Consider the following 26,746-nt stretch of genomic DNA (forward strand, 5'->3'; position numbering starts at 1 on the left):
AAACATTTCACAGAGCAAAACATTTCACAGAGCAAAACATTTCACAGAGCAAACATTTCACAGAGCAAAACATTTCACAGAGAAAAACATTTCACAGAGCAAAACATTTCACAGAGCAAAACATTTCACAGAGCAAAACATTTCACAGAGCAAAACATTTCACAGAGCAAAACATTTCACAGAGCAAAACATTTCACAGAGCAAACATTTCACAGAGCAAAACATTTCACAGAGCAAAACATTTCACAGAGCAAAACATTTCACAGAGAAAAACATTTCACAGAGCAAACATTTCACAGAGCAAAACATTTCACAGAGCAAACATTTCACAGAGCAAAACATTTCACAGAGCAAACATTTCACAGAGCAAAACATTTCACAGAGCAAAACATTTCACAGAGCAAACATTTCACAGAGCAAAACATTTCACAGAGCAAAACATTTCACAGAGCAAACATTTCACAGAGCAAAACATTTCACAGAGCAAAACATTTCACAGAGCAAACATTTCACAGAGCAAAACATTTCACAGAGCAAAACATTTCACAGAGAAAAACATTTCACAGAGCAAACATTTCACAGAGCAAACATTTCACAGAGCAAACATTTCACAGAGCAAAACATTTCACAGAGAAAAACATTTCACAGAGCAAACATTTCACAGAGCAAAACATTTCACAGAGCAAAACATTTCACAGAGCAAACATTTCACAGAGCAAAACATTTCACAGAGCAAACATTTCACAGAGCAAAACATTTCACAGAGCAAACATTTCACAGAGCAAACATTTCACAGAGCAAAACATTTCACAGAGCAAAACATTTCACAGAGCAAACATTTCACAGAGCAAAACATTTCACAGAGCAAACATTTCACAGAGAAAAACATTTCACAGAGCAAACATTTCACAGAGCAAACATTTCACAGAGCAAAACATTTCACAGAGCAAACATTTCACAGAGCAAAACATTTCACAGAGCAAACATTTCACAGAGCAAAACATTTCACAGAGCAAACATTTCACAGAGCAAACATTTCACAGAGCAAAACATTTCACAGAGCAAACATTCATATCTTACAACAATAATGTAGAAACAAATAGTACTGCGTGATAACTAAGGCAGTGTTTTTGGTTCATTGATTATTCAGGAATCTGTTGTCATCAGGAAGAAACTGTCCCCGAGTGCTCGTCTTTAGGCTCCTGTACCTCCTTCCTGATGGTGGCAGTGTGAAGAGGGCATGGCTTGGGTGGTGGGGGTCTTTGAGGATAGAGGCTGCTTTTTTAAGACACCACCTCTTGTAGATGTCCTCGATGGAGTGAGGTCTGGTGCCTGTGAGTTAACCACCCTCTGGAGTTTATTCTTGTCCTGATAGTTAGTGCCTCCATACCAGGCAGTGATGCAACCTGCCAGAATGCTCTCCACGGTACACCTGCAGAGGTTTTCAAGCGTCTATGGTGAAGCACGGGATCTCCTCAAAGTATAGTCACATTCAGAGACCATGTGTCCGGCACATACTGCATGCTGGGGATCACTGCTGTCTGGTAGCATTGTGGTGGGTTTGAGGTTTTGGTCTTCAAACAGGCAAAACAAAATTTTTCACTGTACTTTGGTACTTAGGACAGGAAACAGTTCAGTTTAATTTTTCTTCATTTGGCTAATGGATGTGCTGTCGACCCATAGGTGATGGATTCATGAAGTGGAACAGCACAGAGTGAAACATGAAAGTCTGCAGACACTGTGACTGTAATAAAAGCACACAGAAATGCTGGAGGAACTCAGCCGGTCTCGCAGCCTCCATAGGAGGTAAAGATGTATTACTGATGTCTTCGGCCTGACCCCTTCTTCAAGGTGCAAGCAAAGAAGAAGGCGTCAGAAAAAAGGACTGAATACTGTCCGGGAGAGGAGTCCAGATCGAACAAAGGCTTTAACTGGATATCAAAAGAAGAAAGGTGAGAGTTGATTTTGTGACCACACTACACAGTCTCCTTCCTTTTGGCTGTCTATCCTGTAGGATGATGATGGTCCCTTTCAGTCAGTTTGTGGGGTTTGATATGTGCGACCTGGAGTGGGTGAACAGGCCGATCTTTGACAGGCACTGCTTGCCACATACTTGACAGCTGAGGCCAGGTGGGCCAACAGGGGCAGAAGTTCTGCTCTGGTGCTTCCTCTGCCTTTCCTCTGTTCTCAGCAGCGTCCACACCTTTTCTGATGGTGTCGTTCTGCTATGAGAGATCTTGAGCCAGATCCTCCCATATCGATGGGGCAATGTCAGCTTTCTTGAGGCTCCTGTGCAGAACATTCTTGAACCATAGTCGCTGGCCTCCTCATTTTCAGGTACCACTGGACAGTTGGCCTTTCAAGATGTCCTTGGCCAGTCTTCCATCAGGCATTCTGACAACATGTCCTACCCAGTGCAGTTGGGCTGACATCACCAAGGTTGAAACTGTTGGACCTTGATATTGGAGACCTTGCCTCACCAGGTGATCTTCATCCGAGAACATAGGTGACGCTGCTGCCATATAGCAAGGCTGATATGACAACGGCCCCATCCGCCATGCACTTGGTGGCCCACCTGATTTTCTGTCACCAAACCCCACCTTTCAGGTGACCGAAAGCAAAGCAGCCCTTTCTGGTTCTTTACTCAATCCCTACATCTAGAAAAAGCTGAGGATATTATTGTGTTGTGACGGTAGCAAAACTTTTTGGCAGATTTGAGACGAGAGTCATCAAAGAGGACAGTTGGTTTTGCAGCTTGAGCACACAGTATTCCAAGTGTGGTCTCACCAACGTCAATAATATGGAATTTCATCACTGATGTCCACCTTCACGGAGAAATGGTCCACGCTTTCCAAGGTCTCATCACGGTTGTCTCTGCAGTTGTCAGAGGCCAGTGGGATACAGTGTGGAGGACTCTTGTCTTGCGGAATTGTCAATGACTTGGAACTCAGCCTCCAAAGATCACAGACGCAAGCATTGTCTTCATGTGGCTGATGTTGGAGAGAATTTGACTCTGAAATGAAGGCTCTTGGTTGAATAGCATATTGTTCAGCCTGCAGATTGCACTTCAATGCAAAGTTTGTTGGAAGTGAGATGCAATACTGTTTCAATTGAGACGAGAGTCAGAGCAATGAACCCTACCTGCATTAACAAAAATGGCAGCATGCCGGAGCTATTGCAATGGCAGAGCTGCCACCGGTGTGGAACTGCAGAGAGCAAGGAGAGGAAACACAGCGCTCTTCCGTAGGGTTCTACTGTACAGCCCAATTGCTGATTGCTACATCCAGGCATTAAACAGGCTATTAGAAGAACTAATTAAAGGCGGTTTATTTTAAAACCCTGTGACCGTGGGGTCTGGGCCCATGATGGCAATGCCTGAGTTCGGCAGCAGCCACGAGAGGGGTTGCAGACTTTGGGGACTGGGGAAGGGCACCAGAAAATGAGGAGGACACTCTCCATTGAGAAGGAGAAGCAGAGGGGACAACCCAACATGATGGTGGCGGGCAAGTGAGGGGCTCTATGGCTGAGAAACACAGGCAGTGGGATATTGGTGACTCAAAGTGAGGAAGCCAGGCAAGCTGCAGGTGAACGGAGACTGTGGTCAAGGGATTCACACTGGAGACTGGCTCGAAACTGGCCCAATCTGTGCAATGCATCGGAGCAGGGATGCGAGAGGATGCCAAGCTGAAGGTTTCCTGATCATGTCAGAGGCCTGGATCTGGAGCTGAGGAACTCTCTTTTGTTTTTCCTTGTCTCAGGTGCTGGGCAATTTATTTCATGACAATAAAGGAATCTTGATCTTAATTAAAACTACAACCTCTGCGCCGTTCTTTACGTCGGCACCATCAGCGTAGCAGTTCTGTAAGGAACTGTAAGCTGTCTGTAAGGAGTTTGTATGTTCTCCCCATGTTTGCATGAGTTTCCTCCGGGGGCTTCAGTTTCCTCCGACCCTTCACAAACGTACTGGGGGATGTAGGCCAATTGGGTGTTATTGGGCTTCGTGGGCTCAAGGGCCGAAAGGATTTGTTACCATGCGATATGTCTAAATGTTAAAAAAAATGTAAAGAACACATTTTGAAGGCAGTTTGATTTGAGAAGAATTTTCTCACATACAGGTACAGTCACATATGGGATATTGATTTTTACTACAGGCTCATGCAGGATGTCACGACTACCACAGCGAGACGACACTGGATGAATGCTCTGCACTCTCAGTAATTTACAGCCAATCTTACAAGTACCTTGTGGTGAAGAAGGCATTGGGCACACTTGCCTCCATCTGTCGGGGCACTGAGTATGTTTGTGAGACCACACTTGGTCAGAGGACTTGGTCACCCAGTCAGAGGACAGTTATCTTTACAATAGAAAGAGTACAGAAAAGATACACAATTACTGGAATTGGTAGGCTTGAACTAGAAGAAAAGGTGGATTGGCTCGGACCTTTCTCCCTGGGACATAGGAAGTTGATGGGGACCTTTGAGGCCATCATTTAATTAGAGAAACAACAGATTCTGTCTGGGCCCCCTCCAACCAGATGCCATAACCTCAACCTTTGCAGCTTTCATTAGCTTCCACGCCCTCTTCTTTAACTTTCCTCTTCCCCATGTTTCCTTTTATTCACCCCTCCTATCCATGCCCACTTATAGCCTCTCGGCCATGCCCACTTATAGTCCCGCCTGCCCTTTTTTCCCTTCTCCCACCCCTGCCTTTATATTCAGGGACCTGCCTGCTTTTTCTCATACCTTGAAGAAGGGCTCAGGCCAGAAACATTTCTCTTTACCTAAAATGGGTTTCGTGAATCTTGGGTAGGAGACCTGTCACGTCCATGAAGTGCCAGTGAAAGAACTAGACAAAGGCAGGATAGTCAATCAATAATCATGGCTTTTATTAGCAGAAACTAATGGTACAATAATGAAAGACAATGGGTGTGTACACAGTCATACCCAAGGGGAGTGTCTTTAATGGTAGAGATAATACACGGCCAATGTCAGTAAAGCAAGGCTAGGCAAGTTGGAGATTGACAGCTCAGCATAGATTCACAACAGTGTCCCCCTGGCAGAATAAGGGTTAAAATCAAAGGGACAGCTGCAAGTTAAAATTTAAGCAGGCAAGCTATCTACTGCAAGCGTAATACATCAATAAAATAAACCACATTGAGAATTCACTGACATAGCCAAAACAAGGCTAGTATCTAGCAGGGCATTCAGAATATAATGAGAAGTTTATGAATGCTGGAGTCTCTCAGGTTGTTTACGGATACGAGTGGACTTCCTTATCGGGGCAGGTGCAGGTGTGGCAACTTTGAGAACTGGCGGTGTTGATACAGTTTCCCTGGTCTGAAGTGTGAGAAAGCGGACTTCTGGACTCCCTCCAGAATCGCCAGCGTGAGGTAGTGGGGCCTCAGCATGGCCATCTGAATGCCTTCTAAGGGGGTCAAAGGCTTGGGGGGAGGGGTGAGTCCAACCTGTCAGGATCACTCCGAGTAGGGGTGTGCAGAAGGGGTGAACCAGACGGGGCCAGATCTCTTAGGGGTACAGTGTCCGTGCTCCCGTCTGGGAATTTAACATGGGCATAATTGGGGTTAGCGTGCAGAATCTGAACTGGCTGGACTAGAGGGTCTGTTTTACGCGTCCGAGTGGGTCTCTTCCAGGTTCAGATAGACAGGCTAGCCAGTCCATCACAGTTCCTGATTTCCTAGGAAAAGTAAACATGCGTTCATGAGGTGTTTGATTTGTTGCAGTACACTGTAGAGAGTGAATAGAATGTAGTGCCTCAGGCAGCACCTCCTGCCACTGGGTAAAGGGTAACCATGTGTCTTTAATGCAACGTTAACAGTCTTCCTGACTGTGGCGTTAGCCCTTTTGACCTACACATTGCCCTGTGGGTTGTAGCTCGTGGTTCAGCTGGTGACAATCCCTTGCGTAACAGGATTTAGCGCAGTTCAGCGCTCATGAATGTTGAGCCTCTGTCTGTACGAATGTAACTGGAAGAACCAAAAATATTGAAAATTCTGTCAAGTGCCTTAATGACAGACACTGTTGAGACGTCAGGGCAGGGTATCATGAAGGGAAACCTTGAATATTCATCAATTACAGTAAGGAAAAATACATTTTTGTTGTTGGAAGGTAACGGGCCTTTAAAATCTAAGCTGATCCTCTCAAAAGGTCGGGTCGCCTTGATGAGAGTGGCCTCCAGAGCTTTGAAGTATGGCGGTTTGCATTCTGCGCAGACAGGACAGCTTTTAGTCAGTTTTCCGACCTCTTCCAGGGATTAAGGAAGGTCGTTAGCCCTTATGTAGTGGAAGAATCTTGTGACCCCTGGGTGGCACAGTCTGCTATGGATCTCCTTTAGCCCCTCAAGCTGAGCACCGGCAGCAGATCGTGATAATGTGTCAGGAGGATCATTTAACTTGCCAGGTCTGTAGAGGATCTCATAATTGTCAGCTGAAAGTTCTATTCGCCAGCGTGCCATCTTATCATTTTTAATTTTACTTTTGTGTTTAGTACTGAACATGTAGGCTATAGATTTCTGACCAGTAACCATGGTAAATTTTCTGCTGGCTAGAAAGTGTCTCCAGTAGCGAACAGCTTCAATTATAGCCTGGGCTTCTTTCTCAATGGCCGAATTTTTATGTTCAGGTCCGCGTAACGTGCGGGAGAAGAATGCCACAGGTTCTCGCCAAAGCACGATCTGAGGCACCGGTTTCCACTTTGAATGGAATATCCTCATCAATGGATTAGAGTGCAGCTTTGGCAAGATCAGCTTTAATTCTCTCAAAAGCTTTCAAAGCTGTTGGAGAGAGAGGGAAAGATTTTGTGTCAAACAGAGGGTGTGCTTTCAGAGCGTAGTCATGTACCCATTTGCAGTAGTAGGAAAAGAATCCCATACACCTTTTAAGGCTTTTGCTGAGTCTGGGGGTGGCACCCTCTTAAGGGGAGCCATTCTTTTCTGATCGGGGCAGATTTCACCATCGCGAACAATGTAGCCCAGAATGGGTAACTGTTGCATTGAACACACATTTGCCCTCGTTGAATGTAAGGTCAAGTTCTTTAGCTGCTGCTAGGAATTTTTTTAAGTTGTCATCGTGTTCAGTCTGGGTCTTTCCACAGATTGTGACATTATCCCGATAGGGGAACGTATCCTGTAACTCATACGTTCTGGTGATCTTATCCATCTCCATCTAAAACACTAACATACCGTTAGTGACTCCAAAAGGTGCCCTTTTAAACTGGTATAACCCCCCATCAGCCTCAAAGGCCATATAGGGTCATTCCCTTTTTTTAATGGGAATTTTGTGGTAAGCTGCCTTGAGGTCGATAGTCGAGTACACTCTGTATTGCGCTATCTGATTAATCATTTCATTGATGCGTGTCAGGGGGTAAGCATCCAAATTAGTGTAACGGTTGATTGTCTGGCTGTAGACAATAGCCAATCGATTGTTAGTGTGATTTTTCATAACTACCACCTGGGCTCGGCACAGACTCTTACTAGGTTCAATCACCCCCTCTTTAAGCAGTCTCCGGGTCTCAGCTTTAATAAATTAATGGTCCTCTTTGCTGTAAGAACGGCTCTTAGTGGCAATCGGTCGACACTCGGGAGATAGATTACTGAACAGGGAGGGAGCTTTGATCTTTAGCATGGACAGACCACAGTAACTAGTGCGGGGGATGGTAAGTGTGGGTAGTTGCGCATCGAAATTTAACACTACACTTTTCATCTGAGATTGAATATCCATCCCCAGTAACACAGGAGTGCAGAGATCAGGCATTACAAAAAGCCAAACATCAGCAAGATGTCCCTGCAAGTTCAAAGTAACTTTACACTTGTCCCATACAGTTTTTTAAGTTCACTACAAGCCATCGATATCTTTCGATTCACTGGATATCTCCGCACATTTAAGGCTTTGGTGACCTTCTCATGGATGTAGCTGTCAGTACTCCCTGAGTCTATTAAGCAATCGAGAGTCTCACCATTCAATTCCCCCTTCATAGTCGACCGTTCCAGTCCGTAACATCCCCCAAGCTTTACAGTCAGTTGAGCTATCACATGGGAACTTTGTGTTCATCTCACCTCGCCGTCAATTGAAGTCGATTCAGCCAACTCGTCTGAAGGTTCCTCCCTTTCACAGTTGTCTTTCATTTCTGCAGCTCCAGGATGAATTTTTTTGGCGCTTCTCTTCTTCTTATCAGTGGGAATAATTTTTGCCTTACACGGTTTAGTGAAATGGCCGAGTTTCCCACAATAGCTGCAGGTAGCAAATCGAGCTGGGCACTTTTGTCTGGGGTGCCAGCTCTTATCTCAGAAGAAGCATTTGCCAGGGTTTCGCCCTTTTTTTTTTCTTCAGGGTTCCAGCACTCCTGGATGTTTCCCCTTTGGTTTCTAGCATTTCACTGGACCGCATGGCACTTCTCAGTGTTTTGTCTAGAGTGACTGCCCGGTCACAGGTTAGGGGCTCCGTCTCTAGTTGCCTCTGACGGATGTTACTGGAGTAAATTCCATTGACAAAAGCACCCAGCTTCAAGGCATTGCGGTGTTGTAGCACATTGACTGCCTCGACATCGCATTCGTTTGCCAGTGAGTCGACGGCCAGTGCATAGGCAGTATCACTTTCCCTGGATTTCTGGTGTCTGGTCAGCAACTGATGTCGAGCAAGCACCACGTTTTGTGGCACCACAAAGTAAGCGGTCAGGCATTCCTGGGCTATAGCCAGAGTTATAGCTCCTTGCGTTACAGCAAAATGGACCTCACCCAGCAGGGAATTCAGGTGGCCCCACTGCATTGCCTCATCAACCACATCGTTTCAAGCCGTGTAGTCATCGAAACAAGCAATCCAGTGGTTGAAAATTTCTCTAGCCCTCGGGGCAGAGTGGTCAACTATCAGCCGCTCTGGCTTGAGGGCTGCATCCATTTCTGCTAATAAAATTGAAGTGCCAGTTGATGAAGTAGACAAAGACGATGTGGTCAAACAATAATCAGGGCTTTTATTAGCAGAAACTCATGGTACAATAATGAAAGACAATGGATGCATATACAGTATATCCAAGGGGAGTGTCCTTAACAGTAGAGATAATGCACAGCCAATGTCCGTAAAGCAGGGCTAGGCAAGTGGGAGACTGACAGCTCAGCATAGATTCACTACAGTCTGCGTGCTCCTGCTCCATCAAATTTGCCTCCACTTACTTTGACTCCCTTTTATCTACCCACCCTGGACCAGTCCCTCTACACCTACATCCAGGACACTTCTCATGCCCTCCTTCACTTCAACAACTTCCGGTTCCCTGAACTCGATCACCTCATATTTACCATGGATATCCAATGTCCATTCCCCATATTGAAGGCCTTAAAACCGTAATTTCTTTCTGGACAATAGAACCAACCAGTCTCCCTCCACCACCACCCTCCTCCGGCTGGCAAAAATTATGTTCAATCTCAATAGTTTCTCCTTTGATTTCTCCTTCTTTCTCCAGGTTAAAAGGGTAGCCATGCATTCCTACATGTGCCCAGCTCTGCCTGCCTTTTTGTTGCCTAAGTGGAGCAATCCATGCTACAAGCCCTCACGGGCAAAGCCCCTCAACTCTTCCTCCACTACATCGATGATTACTTGGTGCTGCCTCATGTACCCATGATGAGCTCGTTGACTTCATTCACTTTGCTGCCAATTTCCACCCCACTTCAAATTTACTTGGTTCATCTCTTTCCTCAATCTCTCTGTCTCCATCTCGGGAAACAAATTCTCGACAGACATCTTCTATGAACACACTAACACCCACAACTACCTTGACTACACCTCTTCCCACCCTGTACCCTGTAAGGATCTCATTCCACTCTTTCAATTCCTCCAACTCCATTTCATCTGCACTCAGGATGAGGACTTCCATGCCAGATCATCAGAGATGTTCTCTTTCTTCAAACAATGTGACTTTCCCTCTCCCACCATCAACTCAGCTCTCACCCGCATATTCTCCATTACCCACACATCTGCCCTGGCCCCCTCTTCCCCCACACACAAGGACGGGATGACTCATCCTCACCTACCACTCCACCAGCCTCTGAATCTAATACATTCTTATCCGTCATTTCCATCACCTACTATGTGATTCCCCCTTCCTTTCCTCTTAGCTTTCCACAGGGACCACTCCCTCTGTAATCCCCTTGTCCACTCCTATGATCCCAGGAGATGCTCCACTTGTGCCCACTCCTCCAGCACCATTCAGGACCCCCAACAGTCCTTCCAAGTGAAGCAATGTTTCAATGGTGAATCTACAAGGGTCATTTACTGCATCTGCTGCTCCCTCTGTGGTCTCATCCACATCGGAGACTGGGAGATAGCTTTGTTGAACACCTTGGATCTGTCTGCTGCGATAGCATGGATCTCCCAGAGGTCACCCATTTCAATTCTCCATCCTATTCCATTGTCGGCGTGTCTGTCCATGGTCTCATGCACTGCCAGACTAAAACCACCTGTAAGTATGAGGAACAAAACCTCCTCTTCCAAATGGGCATTAATATCAACCAGATGGCATTAATATTGACTTCTCTGACATTTGTTAAAACTTGTCCATCTACTTCTTCTCCCTCCACCCCTGTCCCCTCTCCTTTCCTTGTCTCTTTTCACACAGACTGATAAATTCTCACACAGTCACTTATCACATCCAGTTAATACCGATCTGAGACTTTCTGATATCTCCTGCTTCTCCCTTTTCTGACTTTTCCTTGAAGAAGGGCTCAGGCCCGAAACATCGGCAACAGATCTTGGTTTCCTGTAGATGCAGTAAAGGCCAGCTGAGTTCCTCCAGCATTTTGGTGTGTTTGCTCCCTCTATTTCTCTTCACCTCCTCTGGAAACTGCATGACCTTCTGAGTTCCTCCAGCTCTTTTGAGTTCTGCACTAGACTCCAACATCTGAAGATTTGTGCAAGATGGGCCAAAGGGCCTGCTTCTCTCCTGTAAAGCTCTGTGACTCTCCTCACTGTACCAGCTATAGTGTTACAGATATCCTTGAGCATTAAGCATGTAGATCTAAGGACAGGAAGTCAGTGGATAACAAGGACTTAATGTAGTTGCTTTTCCCCAGGATGTGTGTGTCTGTTTTTATGTGTTGCTATTTCTCCATAAACTGCTCCGCACAATATCCTAAGCCAACAATCCAAGCACCATTTCCTAGAAAAAGTTTGAAAACCATTGATTTAATCGTACCTCATTGACTCATTATGTGTACGGTTTCATAACTCCAAAGGAAATGGGCCAAGGAGAATTTTTCTCAAGCAAAATATTTCAATAACAATTGAGTCTAGAGCAATGATTCTCAACTTTTCCATCCTACTCACACCCCACCTTAAGCAATCCCTTACTAATCACTGAGTACCAATGGTATAGGGATTACTTAAAGTGGTACGTGAGTGGAATGAAAATGGTTGAGAACCACTGACCCAGAGGAAATCCATGTAGATATGAGGAGAACCCCATAAAAACTCCTTACAGACAGCACCGGATTTGAACCCAGGTCGCTGGTGTTGTGCAAAGCACAACACTAACCATGTCACCCTTTTATAAAATAAAACCAGTTAGATTGAAAGATGTTTTGCTGTCTAAGTTCTAAAAAGTGCATTGATAGAACTCCCAATTTAGGACAGCAAGGTGGTACAAACTTGAAGGGGGTATGGATTGGAGGCTCTTTCATCATTCCGCCACATCACATCTGATTCCTGGCCTTAACCGCCCATTCCTGCCTGTTCCACTTAACCCACGATTCCCAGTAAGTCAATGAGCTCCTGACCTCTCCCCTGAATAAACATCATGACCAGCAAGTCGTGGTAGATTCTGAAGCCCTCTGAGAGAAGAAATTAATTATCAACTCATTATTAAGTGGATGGCACTGACATGTTGCGGAGATGATTCACCTGGATGAGTTTTAGTTCTGAGGAGAAGTTGAAACAGTCAGGTCTGTTTTCCCAGGATGTGTGAAAGCTAAGAGGGGACATGATAGAGTATATAAAATTCTGAGGGGCATAGTCAGGGTAGACTGGAGAAAATATCTCCCTATATAGGTGGGACTAGACGGAGTAATAGTTTGAGTGGACTTTTAAAATTCTCTTCAGACAGCACAGAAACGGCCCATTTTGGGTCATGAGTCTATGCCGTCCAAATACCCCAATTAATAAAAATAACCTTACATTTTGAAGGTTGGGAGGAAACTAGAGCATCTGCAGGAAACCCACAGACATGGGGAGAACATACAAACTCCTCGAAGAGCTGGATTTGAACCTGGGCTACTGGCACCCTAATAGCATTGTGCTACTTGTCAGCCACAAACGAGCCTGCAGCTGACGTGGACTTTTTACCCCCTCCATAAATCTTCGTCCGCGAAGCCAAGCCAAAGACTCTAACCGTGCTGTACAAGATGGGCTGTAGAGCCTGTTTTATCTGCTGTAGTGTTCAGTGAGTCAGTGGTTCTATATTAGAGGTTGCTAAAATTGGAGGACATATATTTAAGTGATGAGAGATAAGTGAGGGGGACCATTTCCATTAGAGAACAGTATCTAGAATACACTTCCAGAAAGAGTAACGCAAGTAGAGTTACTCACAGCATTTACGGCGAGCACTTAACTTGCCAAGGCAGTGATGGCTATAGACCAGGTGCCACGTGATGGGCGCATGAATGGCATGGACATGGTGTGCTGAATGGCCTGTGTCCATTCAATGTGGCTGTGATTTCATATCCAATGATTTTATCCCTTGCTCCACCCATGGAAACATTGGCCTCCTGAATCATCCTCAGAATTATATGCAGATTCAAATTGAATCATCTCAGTGAGAAACCACATACTTACATGACCAGCTGAACAAAGTTCCCGTTCTGTTTGCCATTCTCATCCCTTGTAAATCCCATCACAAGAGAATACATCAGATTTCAGATTTCTGATTCACATACATGACATCATATACATCGTTGAGATTCTTTTTCCCTGCAGGCGTGGCAGAATTACCACTAATTGGTAGTGCAAAAAATCAACTGTACACAGCGTAAACATATAAGCAAATAAACAAACATCAACAAACTAACTGAGCAATACAGAGAGAACAAAAGAAAATCAATGAAGTGCACAAGTAAGAGTGTCGTTGAGGCGTCTGGTGGTGGAGGGGTAGCAGCTGTTCCTGAACCTGGTGGTGCGAGTCTTGTGGCACCTGGGAAGATTCTCTGGGATTCATTTGGGAAGATGAGGTAGCACTGGATAATAACTTCCCTTGGACTACATATGAAGCCAGGAACAATGAATGAACATGCAATGATACCAGTAAATGTTGATTGATTGTGAATGGCCTATCTTTAATTTAAGTCTCCAAAGTCCAGCTGGATTAACATGTGGAAATATAGGTAAACAAATAGGCTGTTTGGCTATTCAAATGGAACTAGAAAACACTGCAGATGTTGGACATTGAACAAATATATCACAAAGAACACTAAAGGACCATAAGTCTTATGCTGAACATATATACTTCTACCAAAATTTAAAAAAAAACAAAACCCTCCCTACCTGTAACCCTCTATTTTCCTTCCATCCATGTTCTTGTCTAAGAGTCTCTTAAATGCCCCTCATGTTTCAGCCTCCACCATCACCCCTGGCAAGGCATTCCAGGCACCCACAATTTTCTGTTTAAATAATTTACCCCTGAAGTCTACCTTAAACTTTTCTCCTTTCATTAATGTTTGCTACTCCGACCCTGGAAAAATAGTTACTGGCTGTCTACCTTATCTATGCCTCTCAGAATCTTGTTGACCTCTATTAAGTCATCTCTTACCCTTCTTCACTCCAAAGAGAAAATCCCCTAGCTCTGTTAATCTTGGCTCATAAGATTTACTTTCCAATCTAGGCAACATTCTGGTAAATCTCCTCTGCTCCCCTTCCATAGCTTCCACATCCTTCTGATAATGAGGTGACCAGAACTGAACACAATATTTATTCTGAGTCTCTGGGAAAAAAAAACCCAAGAAAGTCTTGAAAGGCTCAGCAGGTCAGGAAATATCAGCTGAAATAAGAACATTAATGCTAAAGGTCCAGACCCTTGGTTGGAACTGGGGGAGAAGAGACACACAAGTGGCTACAACAGTCAAGGAGGTGGGAAGAGGGCAGAACAGAGAGAATTTAAGATGGGGTGAAGTCGGTTGACTTTGTGTGTGCAGATCAGGAAGGATACTTTGTGCCTGCAATATGTTGTCAACGGGAAGATTGTGGAGCAAATCATATAAAGGAAAGGAAAAAAAAGGTTTTTAAAAAAGGAAAAGCTGAGACAAAACTCTGGCGGACGAAAATGTCCAGTTTTTCTATGAGTAGAAAGAAAGATGAATGGGCAACTCCTCATCCAGCTGCGCTGGATGGGTCACGTCTCCAGAATGGAGGACCATCGCCTTCCCAAGATCGTATTATATGGCGAGCTCTCCACTGGCCACCGTGACAGAGGTGCACCAAAGAAAAGGTACAAGGACTGCCTAAAGAAATCTCTTGGTGCCTGCCACATTGACCACCGCCAGTGGGCTGATAACGCCTCAAACCGTGCATCTTGGCGCCTCACAGTTTGGCGGGCAGCAGCCTCCTTTGAAGAAGACCGCAGAGCCCACCTCACTGACAAAAGGCAAAGGAGGAAAAACCCAACACCCAACCCCAACCAACCAATTTTCCCTTGCAACCGCTGCAATCGTGTCTGCCTGTCCCGCATCGGACTGGTCAGCCACAAACGAGCCTGCAGCTGGCGTGGACTTTTTACCCCCTCCATAAATCTTCGTCCGCGAAGCCAAGCCAAAGAAGAAGAGAAAGAAAGATTGAATCTATATATCGACATGGAAGTGAAACACAAAAATCTGTAGACACCGCAGTTGAAGTAAAAACACAAGACTGGAGAAACTCAGCAGGCCAAACAGTGTCCTTCACACAACAATGGTAAAAATACATAACCAGTGTTTGAGCTTGGGCCCTTCGAGGTATGAAAAAATGTTGGCAGGCATCTGGTTTTAGTATGGACAAACTGCTTTTGATCACTCTGTCCTCCACCCAGTGTCACCTGGACCAGGAGAGTAATTTGATCTCCATTTTGGGGTGTAGAGGCAGAAAGAGCAAGGGAGGGGGTTAAATGCAATGTCCCAGGGTCCTTAGGTCATGCTCGGCCACGTTTTTCTTGTGAGCATGCGCAAGTTCCGGCTGGCGCATGTGGGGTGGATTGGAGTACCAAGGCTGGCAATCGAGGTGGGTTAGTTTGCTGGAGCTGGTTAGCGCCTGTGGGGTGGGCCCGCAGATGGGGGGATCACGTGGATCTGGCGCGATCGGCAGCACTTCAGTTAGCCCAGGGGTGTCAAACTCAAATTCACCGAGGGCCAAAATTAAAGACTTGGACTAAGTCGAGGGCCGAACTAAATATTTATTGAAAATTTTCAACAACATCTGCATGTTTTCTCTCAACATATGTAATGTTAAACTTTTTCTTATTAAAATAAATGTTGAATAATAGTTTTGGTTAAACTCTTTCCATAAGAAGCATTAACAAATAAGAAATAAAATATTCAATCAATAATATTTCTCTCTAGCCTTTAAGCTCCTTTTAAATTTATTTTTTTTCACAAGCCAACAAGTCAAAAAAATAACAACTTGCTTCAATGAAAATCCAATCTTTCAACTCTGAACAGTCCAAAGTGAACCAAAGAAAATATGAATCCAAGCTTAGCTTGTTACACTGTAATTTACTCTGATGCACCTGGATCTAAACCAGATACTTGGCATCTCTTCTTAGATGCAAGTTCATCAAACTCTGGGGTCAGACTCTGAGCTGAGGAAATCCTCAGGACTGAATGAAGGTGCTCGTCAGTAAGACGACTCCTGTGTGGTGTTTTGTTTATCTTCATCAAAGAGAAGAGTTGTTCGCAGAGATACGTGCTGCTGAACATTGACAACATTTGAGCAGCTTGTGCACGGAGTTGGGGCAGTGTGTCGGGAAGGAACTGTGGGAACTGCGCAGCTCCGACAGAGTCATACTTTGACTTGAGTGTGTCATTACATTGGAGCTCAATCAGCTCCATTTGGAGGTTGGTTGGAGCGCTTGTCACGTCAACCGCAAACGGATTGCTGAGTAGTTCAAATCTGCATTTCTGGGCTTCAAAGTCAGCAAATCATCGGGAAAACTCCGTACGAAGTACGCTTAGTTTTTCAGCAAACTCTGCACTGGGCAACACGGCAGGTGAGATCTGTTCTTTCATAATTTGGCAGCACAGAAAATGAGCCATGTTTCCCTGCAGCATCTGAGTCTCCCACAAGCACAACTTGGTTCTAAAAGCCCTCACTCCACTGTACATGTCTGTAATGATGAGCCCTCGTCCCTGAAGTTGCAGGTTTAGCGCATCGAGATGGCTCACGATGTCACACAGGAATGCCAGCTCACATTGAAACTTTTTATCCCTGAGCTCTGTTGTATCTTTGCCTTTGCTCTCCATAAACAGACATATTTCTTCACGCAGCTCAAAGCATCTCTTCAGTACTTTTCCTCGGCTAAGCCATCGCACCTCTGTGTGATAGGGCACGTCTCCGTATTCTGACCCTAACTCCTCCAGAAAGGACTTGAACTGGCGGTGATTTAAACCTTTGGCTCTTATGAAGTTAACTACTCGAGTTACAGTGTTCATAATATGCTCCGTTTTCAAGGCTTTGCCACACAAGGCTTCCTCGTGGATTATGCAGTGGTAAACTGTAAGCTCACCTGCATGATTCTCCCGCATCTTCTCCCGAATCCTGCCCACCAGTCCATTTTTCTGACCATGCATCGCAGGTGCACCATCTGTCGTTAGTCCCACAAGTTTATCCCAAGGCAGCATCATTTCATTGAGACATTTGGACACCTCCTCGAAGATTTCTTTTCCTGTGGTTGTGCCATGCGTGGATTTTAATCCCAAAAGTTCCTCTGTTTCGGAAAGTTTCGTGTCCACTCCACGGATGAATATTGATAGCTGGGCAGTATCTGATGTGTCGCTGCTCTCGTCTACAGCAAGTGAGTATGCCATAAAATCTTTCCCCTTCTCCTTTAGTTGTTCTTGTAGATTAGTAGCAAGCTCACAAGCACGCGCAGCCACGGTGTTTCTGCTCAGGCTCACATTTAAAAACGTTTGCTTTTTATCTGGGCAAATGACATCCCAAACTTTGAGCAGGCATTTTTTAACAAACTCTCCCTCCGTAAAGGGCCTGGCTGATTTGGCGATCTCTGCGGCCACAATAAAACTAGCCTTTAGAGCAGCCTCACTTTGGGATTCTGCTTTGGTGAACATAGTTTGCTGTAAAACCAGACTTTTTTTCATCTCCTCCACCTTCTGGAGCTTTTGCTTCTCGTTCAGATCCTTTTACCTGTCCTGGTGTTTTGTTTCAGTGTCGTTTTATGTTATATTCTTCAACCACAGACACACTGGCTCCACACACAAGACAAACAGGTTTGTCTTTTAAAATGATGAACATATAGTCAGCCTCCCACCTGTCTTGAAAGGTCCTGTTTTCTATCTTTCGTTTGGCCATTTTTTGTAAGGGGTTTATTAGATGTGAGTTAGGCAACAGGACCTCGCAGATGTTAATGAAAATAAACAGAGGAGGTGGGGGCGCCAATGCATTTGCAAAGCATTCTGGGATTCAATTCAAATTCAATTCAAATAGCTTTATTGTCATTGTACATAGTATACAACGAGATTAAAAGACAGCAGTTCAAGGTTACCAATGCAGCAACTCAACCACAGACAGCACCACGGAAGTTAAATAAACAAAAAAACGCCGCAGTTCTTAACATAACGGTCACCCGAAGTTCCAGCTCGTCCATTTTGCCTGCCAAGGATCGCACGTTGCCGAGAAGCATGCCAGGGAGCGGAGGTCTGCAGGGAGCCCTCCCCAGCCCAGCCAGCAGGCCCGAGCGGCATCCGCCCCCTGCCCCCTCTCCCTCCTCTGCCCCTGCCTCCGCCCGCCACAACCGCCGCCAACAACCCAAGGAGTCCCCGCTGGTCTCGCCATCTTGCCGGGAATTCTGTGAGAGCGGTGAAACTCGTCCGCGACCTCCACCCCAGTGGAAAGTCCGATGCCCAGAAGCACCCGCCCACAGAGGAAGCTCAAGGAGACGCAGAGCTACCGTTGTAGCTAGGCGGCGGGTCCGTTGGAGCTAGGCGGCGGGTCCGTTGGAGCTAGGCGGCGGGTCCGTTGGAGCTAGGCGGCGGGTCCATTGCAGCTAGGCGGCGGGTCCGTTGCAGCTAGGCGGCGGGTCCGTTGGAGCTAGGCGGCGGGTCCCTTGGAGCTAGGCGGCGGGTCCCTTGCAGCTAGGCGGCGGGTCCGCTGCAGCTAGGCGGCGGGTCCGCTGGAGCTAGGCGGCGGGTCCGCTGGAGCTAGGCGGCGGGTCCGCTGGAGCTAGGCGGCGGGTCCGCTGGAGCTAGGCGGCGGGTCCGCTGGAGCTAGGCGGCGGGTCCGCTGGAGCTAGGCGGCGGGTCCGCTGGAGCTAGGCAGCGGGTCCGCTGGAGCTAGGCGGCGGGTCCGTTGTAGCGGCGCCGCTGTGAATATCTAATTAACTTTCCCGTTAACTATATCGGTGAACTGCTGTGCCTGCTGTGGAAGTGCTAAAAACTATTATGGTAGTGCCTGCTGCTGTGCATGCGCTATACTTGCGCGGCGGCCAGCGGGCCAACTCTCATATATATTTAATATGATCTTGCGGGCCAAATATAATTATATCGCGGGCCAAATTTGGCCCGCAGGCCAGAGTTTGACATGTGTGAGTTAGCCTGTTGGCATCGAGTGGAATAATGGCGAGCTTTGAAGGAGGGTGAGTGAGGATCCATATTCATTTCTTTCAGTTCTTTATTTATACTGTATGAATGCATGTATTGTATGTAGTATGCAGAATAATAAATCATAGAATTGGAAACAAGGACTCGAGCAGAAAATCACTGATTTACGTGGAAATAACAAGGATTTTCCTGGATTTATAAAGAAAAATCAGGTTTCATGTTAGAATTTTTATTTAATGAAATAACTAAGGAGATCATTTGTTTGCATTTGTTTTTTGCAATATGGATTAAATTTTATATAAATAATTTAATTATTTATTTGGTATTTTTTTTCATTTCCTACAGGGTAGAAGCTCATCTCAGCCACCTAATTAACCTGACAACCTCATTCATTCTTGACCTCCCCAACATCAGAAACATTCTTCCTGCATCTAACCTGTCTAGTCCAGACAAAATTTTATATGTCACAATGAGGTCACCTCTCGTTCATCTAAATTCCAATGAGCATAGCCCATCCAGTGTTTCTTCCTGCGTCAGTCCTGCCTTGCCAGGAATCCACCTGAGATGTAAATGTTTAGTTGCAACCGTGGACAAAAGTAGTAACAGGATAACTCAATTTATTGCAACACAGTTTGTAATAATGTGCACGCATTCATCATCTAATTGAGGAGACAGAGTGTGCAAAATTAAAATTTTATTCAATCCTAACACTGTTTGCAATTCAATCTGCACTCCGTGAAATGACTGAATTAATAGATATTGGGGGAGAAATTAGCTCCTGGTCGCTCAGATTAAATGAGCTCCTGAGTGCGGGCTGTGTGTGACAAGCACTTCCCTCTTGCATGGTTTCTTCGATGCTCTCAGAACTGAATGCTCTCATATTGGTAACTAAAGATGGTTGCGCTGATTGTAGCAAAGCTGACACTGGTATAATAACAGCACACAGACTAACTCCATGTGATTGTTCGTGCATTCCCACAATGCCCCTTCACTCTGTTTATTTCTGTCTAAAGACCATAAGATATGAGCAGATAAAGGCTATTCAGCTCATTGAGTCTGCTCCACTATTTAATCATGAGCCGACCCATTTCTCCACTCAGCCCCACTGCCCGGCCTCCTCCCCATAACCTTTGATACCCTGTCTAATCAGGAACCTATCAATCTCTGCCTTAAATACACCCAATGATCTGGCTTCCACAACTGTCTGTCTGACACTGCTTCCTTTCCTTCCAGTTGTCCAGTTATAACTAAATGTTCTGTTGTATCTCTTCGCATGATGCATCCAAAGAATTTTGATCACTGTTTTCTGATTCTTTTAAGTAATGTACATTTTGTTTTCGTTCTTTGTAGAACTTCTTCATTTGATATTCTGTCCGTATATGATATGCATGGTGTTCTTCTGAGAAACCATATCTCTGCTGCATTGATTCTTTTTTTCTGTGGCATTTGTGATGGGCCATGATTCACAGCCATACATCAGGTATAGGAAGAATGTAGCAGCTGAGAGTTCAGAATCAGAGTCAGGTTTAAGGCTTATTGTCATGAACAAGTCATGAAATTCAATGTTTAGTGACAGCATTGTAGCGCAAGCATATTATAACCATCCTACAACTTTACGATAAAAAATCAAATAAAATAATAAAAACAATATTAGTGAGGTGTCCTATTAGACAGAGACAAGCACACAAAACCGAAGAGACTGTACAACAGGCTTTAATCCACAAAGACTTCCACAGAGCCAGGCAGGCTATTGCTGCATCAACTCTGAGTGAGACTTCGGAGGCCGGCGCAGGCTTATATCCCGGAGGGTGATTGACACCCGACCGGATGGGGCTTGATCCATTCAGGTCGGCTGATTGACAGCCGGCCAGGTGTTGTCCGGTCCCCCATACTCTCCTGCAGGTACAGAGGTTGCCCCCTGAAGAAGGCCGGTGGTGGACCACCACAAATAGTGCTCGAAAAGTAAGGCAGTGTCTTTGGTTCATTGATTATTCAGGAATCTGATGGCAGCGGGGAAGAAGCCATCCTTGTGCCGCTGAGTCCCCTTCTTTAGACTCCTGTACATTTTTCCCGATGGTAGGAGAGTGAAGAGGGGATGGCCTGGGTGGTGGGTGTCTGAGAACTGTTTTCTAAAGATGCTGCCTCGTGCAGATGTCCTCGATGGAGTGAAGTCTGGTGACTGTGATGTCACAGGCCAAGTTAGCAAACCTCTGGAGTTTATTCTTGCCCTGGGAGTTGGAGATGCAACCAGCCAGAAATCTCTCAGTGGTACATCTGTAGAAGTTTATGAAAGTCTTTGGTGACATAATGAACCGCCTCAGACACCCCATAAAGTATAGCCGCTGGTGAGCCTTCTTTGTGATTGCATCAATGTGGAGGCTCTAGAACAGATCCTCGGAGATGTTAACGCACAGAAATTTGAAGTTCTTGACCCTCTCCACTTCTGAACCTCCAGTGAGGACTGGGTTATGTCCCCTGACTTCCTCCTGAAGACCACAATCATCTCCTTGGTTTTGCCAACATTGTGTGCAAGATTATGTCATTACACCAGTCAATGAGCTGATCTCTCTCCCTTCTATATGCTCCCTTCTATAGGCTCCCTCATTGCCATTTGCCAATCTGCCAACAACTGTGGGGTCATCAGCAAACTTGTGGATGGCATTGGAATTGGGCCTGGCCACACAGTCGTAGGTGTATAATGAGTAGAGCAATGGGTTAAGCATGCCTCCTTGGGGGTGCGCCTGTGTTGATGATCAGTGACGAGGAGATGTTGTTTCCAATCGTACTGACTGTGGTCTTGTCAACTGCCATTTTCTTTTTCGTTAGAATGTTTCTCATTTTTATAAATGCTGCTCTTGCCATTGCTATTCTTGCTTTTGTGTCTCTTTCACATTTGCTGTCAGATGTTCCGCATGATCCAAGGTAGTTGAAGTTGTGCTTCAGGATTTCATTTCCCAATACGATCCTGCAATTTGGAATGTCAGGTTTCTTTGATATTACCATTACTTCAGTTTTCTTTTTGTTTAAAGTTAGGCCAAGTCTTTCGCTCTCTGTGTTGATGATAGATACTAGTTTCTGTACATTTTCTTCACTGTTTGCTATCAGTACTGTATCGTCTTCCTAACAGAGGTGTTGATATTGTGTCTTCCTATACTTATTCCAGATAGGTTTTGTGTAGTTCTCATGATGTAGCAGAGAAAGAAAAGGCAGCACCGAGCAAAGGCAGCATTATCTTACCAATGTGAGGCTCAGTCAGGAGTCTAATGACAGCAGGAAGAAACTGACCCTTAACCTGGTTTCATGGTTTCACTCGTGAATCTTCTTCCTGGTGAGAAGAGAGTGTAGCTGGGGTAGATGAGTCTGTAATTGTGTTTTTCCAAGGCAGGGGGAAGTGTTAACGGAATCAAAAGCTCCGAAATGCTGGAGGAACTCAGTTGGTCTATTCACCACCTACAGGGGACAAGGATATATTGCCATTGTTTCAGACCTGAGGCCTTCTCCTACAGATGGTGAATAGACCAGCTGAGTTCCTTCAGCATTTCGGTGTTTTTATTACAATCACAGCGTCTTCAGCCTATGGTGTTTCTCTCTGTTAATGATGTTGATGGATGTGTGATGGGCTGAGCTAGATTCACAACCCTCTGCAGTTTCTGCTGGTATTGGGCGGAACAGCTTCCTGTACCATGCAGCGATGCACCCTAATAGGATGCTTTCAATGGGTAAAGGTTGCAGGAGACATGTCTAATTTCCTCAGGCTTATTTTAAACAGAGATGCTGGTGAGGTTTTCATGGCTACTGCATGATGTGGATGGATTACGACCAGTTATGGGAAATGTTTACTCCTAGGAATGCCAAGCTACCTCCACCCCAGCACCCGTTGATGGATACTGGGAAGTGAGCTCCGTGTCTCCTCCAGAAATAAGTTTTGCTGACATTGAGGGAGAGGTTGACCTGGTACCCAGTCACTATTCTATCTATCTCATTCCTATGTTCTATAGTCTGCATAATTGGTTGAGATTCAGCCTATGACAATGTTATCATCTGTGAATTTATAAATGGAGTTAGATCTGTGTTTGACCACACAGTCACCATAAAACCATAAGATTTTGGGGCAGAAGTAGGCCATTCGGTCCATCAGGATGAACCATCTTCTCACTCAGCCCCACTCCCCATAACTTTTGACTATACAGATGCCTAGCAATCTCTGTCTTAAATACTCCCAATAGCCAACCATAGTAGCTAATTTCAGAGGGTTGTCACTCTCTGGATAAAGAAATTCCTCCACATCTCTGTTTTAAATGGGCACCTTTGTAGAAGTTTGTACTTATAGCATATCTAGAAATATCAATTGTGAGAAAACCAGCACAGATTTTCCTCTGTAACAGAAATAAAGTCACGGGCTTCCAGAGACCAAACTGGAACGGAGAAACCAATTTTAAGCCAAGTCACGTTCCAGACAGGAAATTAGAATTGATTATCTCTTCTGCCCTGATCATCTCGCAGAAACCCCAGGCTCTAGAATACAGAGTATTTTTAACACAATAATGCTAAATGCCTTGCCAACCGATTCCACCTCTTGTTAAATGGGCTCCCATTCATAATTCGGCTTCCTGCATAAACATGGCTGATTGACTCTACTGCTTGTCAGACGTGATCCAGCTGTTAAAAGCTGCAGAATGAGCATAAGTACTCTGAAGGGGCCAACAAGACCTAGGCAACTCCCCTTGCTATGGCTTTCTGTTTAGGGTGGAACTGACATTTGCAAGTGTTAATGAATATTGGGCAATACCAGTTGCCTCAATAATTACAAAGACAAAGTCTGAGGGGTACGATAGGCTTTATTGTACATAAGACTTGAGCTGGCCCGGATCCAAGCTAGGGAAGAGCAGGGAAGGGAGTGGTGGTTCAACCTTTATGGCCTAGGCCACAAGGGAGGAGTCCAGGGGAGAGTGTCATCAGGGGGCAGGCCAGCCCGTGCCTTTACCGGCCAATCCATATCATTACATGAAACTAAGGCACACAGTGCACGGAAATCAGTGTATATTGCAAGCTGCTTTCCAGGCTGCTTCCACTGTACATGCTAAAAATTCATATCTTTTAATTATAACAATGTAGCAACTGTGTTGCAGTGTGAAATGAAGAACGAGAAAATGATCAGCCGTAGTCAGTCGAAGTTCAGTAAGAGTCGTTTACTCGAACAGTCACACGCAGCTGTTTTAAAACCCCGCACGTTCCAAATGACATCATCACGTTGTGACGTCATGACGTCTCTTGGAATCTTACCAATTAAGCCTCTGGTGAGCTGCTACGTGGCCCCTCTTCCCAGAACCAACAATAAGAGGCTAAACCTCTGGTGCCATTACTGTCCACAGCTCTTGGGCGGGTCATCCATGCCTTTGCATCAGGGGTCGGGGCTAGGGCAGATCAAAGTTGAGATGAGCAGATTTTAATCGGTGAATTCTAAATGTCTCTGGATGCCCCCCAATGTCCAGAACACAAGTTGTATGATTGTTTTGAAGGGGCCATCATACGGCCTCTGTAAGCGTGGTCCGTGTCCACCTCTATGTACAAGCACAAACTCAGTCTCGGAAACAACAGACACGCATTTTACCCAAATCCAAAGAATGAACCCTTTTATTTACATTTAGAGAACTATTTATAGTATTTACAATGTCCTGAGGGAACTCTCACAAGGCTTCTCACACACACGTGACTGATGGCTTAAGTCTTGGTGATGGTGGGGTCACTCTGTTTAGGGAATCCTGGCAATGGTGATGTTGCTCTGTTTAGGATGTCCTAGCACCTCCTCCTTTGAGCTAGTTACTCACCTGAGTGGAGTTGCGGATCCACTTGGAAGGTCTTCACTGATCTCCAAACTCTTTGAGATTTCTTTATGGGTTCCAGTGATGTAGAGGGAATAGGCTCATTTCCATGTGATGGGTGTGATTGGTGGTTCACTGGTTCAAATGTTTCCAACAGAGCATCCAGGCTGATTGTGCAGGTCTTGTTTCAGTGAGGTTGCATTCTCTTGGTCACAACTGGTTGGCATGTCTGATCCAACTTGTACATGGTAGAGAACATCTCCAGTTTTTCTTAGGATTCTCCCCAGCAGCCATACTTCCGATTTATCTCTGTATTTCCGCACTAACAAAGTTGACCATCGTGAAACGTGCTTTCTTTGGACCCATGGTGACAATTGTACTGTTGTTCCATTTCATAATCTTTTGGTCCAGATTCTGGTCTTTGTGGAAACATGATGTCATATAGTGCTCATACTTTCCTACCAAAGAGGTTTTCAGCAGGCGAAGTTGGAGTTCGTGGGTTTGGAGTGGTTCTGTAATTTAACAAGAATGTCTGCAGGATTTCCTCCATTGGACCCTCCCCCTTGGCCTTGATCAGAGCTCACTTGAATGAATCCACAAAACGTTTTGCTTGACCATTGGACTGAGGTTGATATGGAGGTGAGCGAATATGCATGATGCTTGCAAAAAAAATCGAAGCCGGCTGCAGTGAATTATGTCCCAATGTCTGAAACTAATGCTGCAGGAGAACCAAAATGATTGAATATGGACTTGAGTTCCATGATTGTAGCCGAAGCAGTTGGTCGGGCTTCTTTGATGATATCAGGCCATTTGGAGTATGGGTCCTCTAGGATTAGGGAGTACTCATTGATGAACATGGATGACGGCCAGATCCACAAAATGCTGATACTGTTAAGTGCATGCCTGCACCCGCGGATGTGACCAAGCATTTCTGGGTCTTATCAGTCACGACAGTTCATTTTTCCATAAACTCCATGATCCACTTAACAAATTTTTCCATATGCCACCATCTTAACTCTCTATTCTTAATGCATCCATGAACCTGAGTCTTTTGAATGTCCCTGTTGTACCAGCTTCCACCACAACTCTCTGTGTAAAAAAGTTGCCTCTGTCAACTCCCCTAAACTTTCCTCCCCTCACCTTAAAGTTGTCCTCTGGTATTCTATTGCCGCCCCAAGAAAAAGGTGCTGGCTGACCACCTTATCTAAGCCCTTCATAATCTTATATACCTCTATTAAGTCATTGCTCATCCTTTGTTGCTCCAAAGAGAAAAGCCCTAGTTCTGTCAGCTTTGCTTCTTATGACATGTTCTCCAATCCAGGCGACATCCATGTAAATCTACTCTGTATGCTCTCCAAACCATTAATTGGTCTTGCAGAGTCGATATGAAGACAATTCCATGGCCCACTTGGTTGAGACCAGGAATGTAGATTTGTCCTAACGGGAATTTTGCAGCTGAGGCACATTGTATACATGACCGTGTCAGTTGTTCAATCTGGTCATCAATCAAAGGCCAATAAACAAAGCTTCGTGCAACTCCTTTCCCTCGATTTGTTCCAGGATGTCCACTGTGACACTATTTGAGGATTGTAGATTGCAGAGCTTTGGGAATCAATCCTTTCTGCAAACAAATTATAGCTATTAATGATTTTCCAGTGATTCTCGTCTTTTGAAGAATGGCTGGATTTCCACTCGTGGACAAGTTTTTGACCATCCTGAACGACGATCATGCCTTATCTCTTGTAGGAGGTCATATTCTCGCATTGCTTGTCTGACTCTTTCCGCTGTGACTGGCAGTGAGTTAATATCATCTTTGAATACCTGTTTGACCTCTGTAACAAGAATATCTTCACGCTTTGTTTCCTGCTCGCTAATGTCTCGTGACAATGCATCAGCTTGCCCAAAACTTGTGGTCGGCAGGTGTATAATTTTGAAGTCATACCCAAGTAGCGTGGTTGCTCGTCTTTGCAGACCTTGCAATATAAATTGGAATTCCTTTCTTTGAACCACATACTGGTAGGAGCAGTTTGTGATCTGTCAGAAGAGTGAATCGCCATCCATAGAACATTTTAGGGAATTTCTTCACCGCAAAAACGATTACTAGAGTTTCCTTTACAATTTGTCCATAGTTACAC

The 26,746-nt window shown here is 45.1% G+C and overlaps 1 long non-coding RNA gene across 1 annotated transcript in view; it reads left to right on the forward strand.

Annotated features, from left to right (window-relative positions):
* The first annotated feature begins 5,931 nt into the window (after positions 1-5,931).
* The window catches only part of LOC138756058 (uncharacterized), a 47,669-nt gene continuing 26,854 nt past the window's right edge, over positions 5,932-26,746 (forward strand). Inside the window, exon 1 of the long non-coding RNA XR_011352708.1 lies at positions 5,932-6,094. This is a non-coding gene — a long non-coding RNA (uncharacterized lncRNA). The remainder of the gene's footprint in view (positions 6,095-26,746) is intronic.

The sequence above is a fragment of the Narcine bancroftii genome, chromosome 3 (genome assembly GCF_036971445.1).
Source record: "Narcine bancroftii isolate sNarBan1 chromosome 3, sNarBan1.hap1, whole genome shotgun sequence".
Taxonomy (NCBI): domain Eukaryota; kingdom Metazoa; phylum Chordata; class Chondrichthyes; order Torpediniformes; family Narcinidae; genus Narcine; species Narcine bancroftii.